We start from the raw sequence: 9,170 nt of genomic DNA on the forward strand, positions 1-9,170 counted from the left end.
TAGTTCAAATTGAGGCACATTCAGGTACATTTAGATAAGTTTGACATTATGGAGAGATGCATGTTTAAATTCAGAAACTTGTGGTCACAATCAGTGTTCATTTTTTAGGACAGAAACTTGTGGTCACAATCAGTTACATTTTGATTGAAAATGTTATTCTGAACAACTCCACTTATTGATTGCAGGTGATGATGATCCTATGTTTTCTGTTCAAATATGGCATGGAGGTTTTTTCATGGGCCAAGGCAGAAGCAAAAAGTACTATGAAGGGCAGAGCATCTAGTTTGATAACATAGACAAGAACACATGGTCACCCCCAGATGTGGATGATCTCATAGAGCAGATAGGGTATGAGAAGGAAGGAAGGATGACAGTGTACTACTGCATGCCAGGTCTTCAAGTCAACACAAATGGGCTTAAGAGTGATCAATGGAGAGGATGCCACAGATAACATGAGAGCTTTTGTGACATTTGGGCATCATTTCATGGATATTTTTTTGGAACATGATGATTCTATCAGGGATCTTGATGATGTAGTTAGGTTCCCAATTCAAGATCTCCCAAAAGTCATCAGCCCAATGAAGCCATTGAATGTGGTCAGACCTGAATCAGGGGAAGGTTTCAGGACAGCAACTGAAGTACTAAAGGAGAAAGGCAAGTCAGTTATCAATATGGATGCAGATGATGTTCATGACAATGATGCAAGTGGAGGATCAACAGATTCAGAAGAAGAGGGTAGTGACATTGATTATGTGCCTGAAATTGCAGATAGTGACTATGCCATATCAGAGGGAGATGATGACTTGTATGTGAACAATTGCTTTGATGCTGTAGAGGAGAATAGGAATGAGGAACAATTGGATGTGTCAGAAGATGATGAGTTAAGAAGGCCAGATTTTGATGATGAAGGAATAATTGAGATGAACTTCAAGACATTTAGGGATGAAGATTTAATAAGCCCTAAGTTTCATGTGGGGCAAGTTTTTCAGAATGTGCAGCTGCTTAGGAAGGCTATCAAAGAATACTCATGCAGGAACAGGGTCAACCTGAAGATGCCAACTAATGACAAGATGAGGGTTTGTGCAAAATGTGAGGAGGGGTGCCCTTGGTATCTATGGGCATCCAATGACAATAGGACAAAGGCATTCATGGTTAAGAAGCTTGTGGACAAACACACATTCAGCAAGAAATGGCAAGTGAAAAGTTTCACAGCTCCATACATGGCAGAGAAGTATTTGGACTCATTTAGGGCAGATGAAAACATGAGCATGAAGAACTTCTCTAGGGTGGTGCAGGAACAATGGAATATGAAGCCTACAAGGAGTAAGCTTAGGAGAGCAAAAAGGTTGGCTCTTAATATTGTCCATGGAGATGAGGAGAAACAGTACAACAAGCTTTGGGACTATGCAAATGAATGGAGAAGGTCAAATCCAGAGAGCACATTTTATTTAGCAGCAGATACAGATGGTACTTTCCTACACTGCTATTTCTCGTTGGAGCCATGCAAGAGAGGGTTTATGCAGGCTTGTAGGCCAGTAATCTGCCTAGATGGATGCCATTTGAAGACCAGATATGGAGGTGTTCTTCTCACTGCAGTTGGCCTAGATCCAAATGATTGCATCTATCCAATTGCTTGTGCTATTGTTGACATTGAGAACACTCACACCTGGAGGTGGTTCTTATCCTCTCTGAAACAAGACCTAGTCATTACTGAAACTGATCTGTGGACTATTATGTCTGACAAGCAGAAGGTACTTCCATAACTTTGTCTTTCATTTCCATGCTTCAAAGTTTCTGCTTCCACAATTGTTTTGTCATGATGCTGACATTGTCTTTCACATTTCTTTTAGGGTTTGATCAAAGCTGTTAGAGATTACTTTCCACATGCAGAGCATAGGTTCTGTGTCAGGCACTTGTGGCAAAACTACCAACAGCAGTTTAGGGGTGAAGTGCTCAAGAATCAGCTGTGGAAATGTGCTAGGAGCACAACTCCTTCTGATTTTGAACAGAACATGGAAGAGCTTAAAGTGATAAACTTTGAAGCATGGAAATGGCTGTCAGGGATGGACCCCAACACTTGGGTTAGGGCATATCAACAAGAGTTCCCCAAGTGTGATATTCTTCTCAATAATGCTTGTGAAGTGTTTAACAAGTAAGTTGCATCATTGTTTGTGTTTTTCATCACATGAAGCATTCAACAGGTAGTTCTCCATCACAATATTCTTCTGACATGAACCAACTGTTGGCTGTAGGTACATTCTTGAGGCTAGAGAGCTCCCCATATTGTCATTGATCATGACAATAAAAAAGCAGTTGGTGACAAGGTTCTACAACAAGAGAGAGGAAGCAGAAACATGGGATGGCACTGTTTGCCCCAAAATTAAGAAAAGACTTGAGAAGAATGATGATTTGTCAGCTACATGTCATGCATCAAATGCAGGGGATGGAATATTCCAGGTAATCTAGCCTGACTTAGCATTTTGCATATTCATCCTGTTTTCTTGCATTGAATAAGTGCCCTATGTCATCTTGAAGGAAATATGCCCTAGAGGCAATAATAAAGTTATTATCTATTTCCTTATATCATGATAAATGTTTATTATTCATGCTAGAATTGTATTAACCGGAAACATAATATCTGTGTGAATACATAGACAAACAGAGTGTCACTAGTATGCCTCTACTTGACTAGCTCGTTGATCAAAGATGGTTATGTTTCCTAGCCATAGACTTGAGTTGTCATTTGATTAACGGGATCACATCATTAGGAGAATGATGTGATTGACTTGACCCATTCCGTTAGCTTAGCACTCGATCGTTTAGTATGTTGCTATTGCTTTCTTCATGACTTATACATGTTCCTATGACTATGAGGTTATGCAACTCCCGTTTACCGGAGGAACACTTTGTGTGCTACCAAACGTCACAACGTAACTGGGTGATTATAAAGGTTCTCTACAGGTGTCTCCAAAGGTACTTGTTGGGTTGGCGTATTTCGAGATTAGGATTTGTCACTCCGACTGTCGGAGAGGTATCTCTGGGCCCACTCGGTAATGCACATCACTATAAGCCTTGCAAGCATTGTAACTAATGAGTTAGTTGCGGGATGATGTATTACGGAACGAGTAAAGAGACTTGCCGGTAACGAGATTGAACTAGGTATCGAGATACCGACGATCGAATCTCGGGCAAGTAACATACCGATGACAAAGGGAACAACGTATGTTGTAATGCGGTCTGACCGATAAAGATCTTCGTAGAATATGTGGGAACCAATATGAGCATCCAGGTTCCGCTATTGGTTATTGACCGGAGAGGTGTCTCGGTCATGTCTACATAGTTCTCGAACCCGTAGGGTCCGCACGCTTAACGTTACGATGACAGTTTTATTATGAGTTTATGAGTTTTGATGTACCGAAGGAGTTCGGAGTCCCGGATGAGATCGGGGACATGACGAGGAGTCTCGAAATGGTCGAGACGTAAAGATCGATATATTGGACGACTATATTCGGACTTCGGAAAGGTTCCGAGTAATTCGGGTATTTTTCGGAGTACCGGAGAGTTACGGGAATTCGTATTGGGCCTTAATGGGCCATACGGGAAAGGAGAGAAAGGCCCGAAAGGGAGGCCGCACCCCTCCCCATGGACTAGTCCGAATTGGACTAGGGAAGGGGGGCGCCCCCTTCCTTCTTTCTCCTTCTCCCTTCCCTTTTCCTACTCCAACAAGGAAAGGAGGAGTCCTACTCCCGGTGGGAGTAGGACTCCCCCCTTGGCGCGCCTCTCCCCTTGGCCGGCCGCCTCCCCCTTGCTCCTTTATATACGGGGGCAGGGGGGCACCCCATAGACACACAATTGATCAACGATCTTTTAGCCGTGTGCGGTGCCCCCCTCCACCATATTACACCTCGATAATATCGTCGCGGAGCTTAGGCGAAGCCCTGCGTCGGTAGAACATCATCATCGTCACCACGCCGTCGTGCTGACAAAACTCTCCTCAACACTCGGCTGGATCGGAGTTCGAGGGACGTCATCGAGCTGAACGTGTGCTGAACTCGGAGGTGCCGTGCGTTCGGTACTTGATCGGTCGGATCGTGAAGACGTACGACTACATCAACCGCGTTTTGTTAACGCTTCCGCTTTCGGTCTACGAGGGTACGTGGACAACACTCTCCCCTCTCGTTGCTATGCATCACCATGATCTTGCGTGTGCGTAGGAATTTTTTTGAAATTACTACGTTTCCCAACAGTGGCATCCGAGCCAGGTTTTATGCGTTGATGCTATGCACGAGTAGAACACAAGTGAGTTGTGGGCGATATAAGTCATACTGCTTATCAGCATGTCATACTTTGGTTCGGCGGTATTGTGAGATGAAGCGGCCCGGACCGACATTACGCGTACGCTTACGCGAGACTGGTTTCACCATTGCGAGCACTCGTTGCTTAAAGGTGACTGGCGGGTGTCTGTCTCTCTCACTTTAGTTGAACCGAGTGTGGCTACGCCCGGTCCTTGCGAAGGTTAAAACAGCACCAACTTGACAAACTATCATTATGGTTTTGATGCGTAGGTAAGAACGGTTCTTGCTAAGCCCGTAGCAGCCACGTAAAACTTACAACAACAAAGTAGAGGACGTCTAACTTGTTTTTGCAGGGCATGTTGTGATGTGATATGGTCAAGATATGATGCTATATTTTATTGTATGAGATGATCATGTTTTGTAACCGAGTTATCGGCAACTGGCAGGAGCCATATGGTTGTCGCTTTATTGTATGCAATGCAATCGCCATGTAATTGTTTTACTTTATCACTAGGCGGTAGCGATAGTCGTAAAAGCAATAAGTTGGCGAGACGACAACGATACTACGATGGAGATCAAGGTGTCACGCCGGTGACGATGGTGATCATGACGGTGCTTCGGAGATGGAGATCACAAGCACAAGATGATGAGGGCCATATCATATCACTTATATTGATTGCATGTGATGTTAATCTTTTATGCATCTTATCTTGCTTTGATTGACGGTAGCATTATAAGATGATCTCTTACTAAAATTTCAAGATAAAAGTGTTCTCCCTGAGTATGCACCGTTGCGAAAGTTCTTCGTGCTGAGACACCACGTGATGATCGGGTGTGATAGGCTCTATGTTCAAATACAACGGGTGCAAAACAGTTGCACACGCGGAATACTCAGGTTAAACTTGACGAGCCTAGCATATGCAGATATGGCCTCGGAACACGGAGACCGAAAGGTCGAGCGTGAATCATATAGTAGATATGATCAACATAGTGATGTTCACCGTTGAAACTACTCCATCTCACGTGATGATCGGACATGGTTTAGTTGATATGGATCACGTGATCACTTAGAGGATTAGAGGGATGTCTATCTAAGTGGGAGTTCTTAAGTAATATGATTAATTGAACTTAAATTTATCATGAACTTAGTCCTGATAGTATTTTGCAAATTATGTTGTAGATCAATAGCTCGCGTTGTTGCTTCCCTGTGTTTATTTTTGATGTGTTCCTAGAGAAAAATTATGTTGAAATATGTTAGTAGCAAAGATGCGGATTGGATCCGTGATCTGAGGATTATCCTCATTGCTGCACAGAAAAATTATGTCCTTGATGCACCGCTAGGTGACAGACTATTGCAGGAGCAGATGCAGACGTTATGAACGTTTGGTTAGCTCAATATGATGACTACTTGATAGTTTAGTGCACCATGCTTAACGGCTTAGAATCGGGACTTCAAAGACGTTTTGAACGTCATGGACCATATGAGATGTTCCAGGAGTTGAAGTTAATATTTCAAGCAAATACCCGAGTTGAGAGATATGAAGTCTCCAACAAGTTCTATAGCTAAAAGATGGAGGAGAATAGCTCAAGCAGTGAGCATGTGCTCAGATTGTCTGGGTACTACAATCGCTTGAATCAAGTGGGAGTTAATCTTCCAGATAAAATAGTGATTGACAGAATTCTCTAGTCACCATCACCAAGTTAGTAGAACTTCGTGATGAACTATAGTATGTAAGGGATGACGAAAGTAATTCCCGAGCTCTTCGCGATGCTGAAATCGACGAAGGTAGAAATCAAGAAAGAGCATCAAGTGTTGATGGTTAACAAGACCACTAGTTTCAAGAAAAGGGCAAAGGGATCGAAGGGGAACTTCAAGAAGAATGGCAAGCAAGTTGCTACTCAAGTGAAGAAGCCCAAGTCTGTACCTAAGCCTGAGACTAAGTGATTCTACTGCAAATGGACTGGTCATTGGAGGCGGAACTGCCCCAAGTATTTGGTGGATAAGAAGGATGGCAAAGTGAACAAAGGTATATTGGATATACATGTTATTGATGTGTACTTACTAATGTTTATAGCAACCCCTCAGTATTTGATACTGGTTCAGTTGCTAAAGAGTAGTAACTCGAAAACGGGAGTTGGAAATATGCCCTAGAGGCAATAATAAAATGGTTATTATTATATTTCCTTGTTCATGATAATTGTCTATTGTTCATGCTATAATTGTGTTATCCGGAAATCGTAATACATGTGTGAACACATAGACCATAACATGTCCCTAGTGAGCCTCTAGTTGACTAGCTCATTGATCAATAGATGGTTACGATTTCCTGACCATGGACATTGGATGTCGTTGATAACGGGATCACATCATTAGGAGAATGATGTGATGGACAAGACCCAATCCTAAGCCTAGCACAAGATCGTGTAGTTCGTTTGCTAAGAGCTTTTCTAATGTCAAGTATCATTTCCTTAGACCATGAGATTGTGCAACTCCCGGATACCGTAGGAATGCTTTGGGTGTACCAAATGTCACAACGTAACTGGGTGGCTATAAAGGTGCACTACAGGTATCTCCGAAAGTGTCTGTTGGGTTGGCACGAATCGAGACTGGGATTTGTCACTCCGTGTAAACGGAGAGGTATCTCTGGGCCCACTCGGTAGGACATCATCATAATGTGCACAATGTGACCAAGGAGTTGATCACGGGATGATGTGTTACGGAACGAGTAAAGAGACTTGCCGGTAACGAGATTGAACAAGGTATCGGGATACCGACGATCGAATCTCGGGCAAGTAACATACCGATAGACAAAGGGAATTGTATACGGGATTGATTGAATCCTCGACATCGTGGTTCATCCGATGAGATTATCGAGGAGCATGTGGGAGCCAACATGGGTATCCAGATCCCACTGTTGGTTATTGACCGGAGAGTCGTCTCGGTCATGTCTGCGTGTTTCCCGAACCCGTAGGGTCTACACACTTAAGGTTCGGTGACGCTAAGGTTGTAGAGATATTAGTATGCGGTAACCCAAAAGTTGTTCGGAGTCCCGGATGAGATCTCGGACGTCACGAGGAGTTCCGGAATGGTCCGGAGGTAAAGATTTATATATGGGAAGTCTTGTTCTGGTCGCCGGAAAGGTTTCGCGCATTAGGAGAATGATGTGATGGACAAGACCCAATCCTAAGCATAGCACTAGATCGTGTAGTTCGTTTGCTAAAGCTTTTCTAATGTCAAGTATCGTTTCCTTAGACCATGAGATCGTGCAACTCCCGGATACCGTAGGAATGCTTTGGGTGTACCAAACGTCACAACGTAACTGGGTGGCTATAAAGGTGCACTACAGGTATCTCTGAAAGTGTCTGTTGGGTTGGCACGAATCGAGACTGGGATTTGTCACTCCGTATGACGGAGAGGTATCTCTGGGCCCACTCGGTAATGCATCATCATAATGAGCTCATTGTGACTAAGTAGTTAGTCACGGGATCATGCATTACGGAACGAGTAAAGTGACTTGCCGGTAATGAGATTGAACGAGGTATTGGGATACCGACGATCGAATCTCGGGCAAGTAACGTACCGATAGGCAAAGGGAATTGCATATGTGATTGCTTGAATCCTCGACATCGTGGTTCATCCGATGAGATCATCGTGGAACATGTGGGAGCCAACATGGGTATTCAGATCCCGCTGTTGGTTATTGGCCGGAGAGATGTCTCGGTCATGTCTACGTGTCTCCCGAACCCGTAGGGTCTACACACTTAAGGTTCGGTGACGCTAGAGTTGTAGAGATATTAGTATGCGGTTAACCGAAAGTTGTTCGGAGTCCCGGATGAGATCTCGGACGTCACGAGGAGTTCCAGAATGGCCCGGAGGTAAAGATTTATATATAGGAAGTCCAGTTTCGGCCACCGGGAGAGTTTCGGGGGGTCACCGGTATTGTACCGGGACCACCGCAAGGGTCCCGGGGGTCCACCGGGTGGGGCCACCTATCCCGGAGGGCCCCATGGGCTGAAGTGGCGTGGGAACCAGCCCCTGGTGGGCTGGTGCGCCCCACCCAAGGGCCCAAGGCGCCTAGGGTTGGAAACCCTAGGGGGCCGTTGCCCCCCGAGGGGCCGCCGCCCCGGGGGCCTCCCCCCTCTAGATGGGATCTCCAAGGGGGGCATGCGCCCCCCTAGCCCCTATATATAGTGGAGGGGAGGGAGGGCAGCCGCACCCTAAGCCCTGGCGCCTCCCTCTCCCTCCCGTGACACCTCTTCCTCCTCCAGTAGCGCTTGGCGAAGCCCTGCTGGAATCCCGCTGCTTCCACCATCACGCCGTCGTGCTGCTGGATCTCCATCAACTTCTCCTTCCCCCTTGCTGGATCAAGAAGGAGGAGATGTCTCCGCTCTGTACGTGTGTTGAACGCGGAGGTGCCGTCCGTTCGGCGCTAGGATCATCGGTGATTTGGATCACGACGAGTACGACTCCATCAACCCCGTTCTCTTGAACGCTTCCGCTCGCGATCTACAAGGGTATGTAGATGCACTCCTCTCTCTCTCGTTGCTAGATGATTTCATAGATTGATCTTGGTGATGCGTAGAAATTTTTTAATTTCTGCTACGATCCCCAACAACTACCACATGAAGCCAAGGACAAGAGAGGAGGCAAAAAGCTCACAAGGCATGGTGTGGTCATCACTTGCTCTCATTGCCAAGAGGAGGGTCACAACAGAGCAGGTTGCAACAAGAGGAAAGCTGGTTTGCCACCTGTGAGGCATGTGCCACAACCACAACCTATTCCTCCTATTCCTGTTGACTCATCAGATGATGAACAACAGAATGTGCATCAAGTTGAAGTTGATTCAGGCAGTGAAGAAAGTGAAGAGGAACCAG

This window comes from Aegilops tauschii, chromosome 2 (genome assembly GCF_002575655.3).
Source record: "Aegilops tauschii subsp. strangulata cultivar AL8/78 chromosome 2, Aet v6.0, whole genome shotgun sequence".
Taxonomy (NCBI): Eukaryota; Viridiplantae; Streptophyta; class Magnoliopsida; order Poales; family Poaceae; genus Aegilops; species Aegilops tauschii.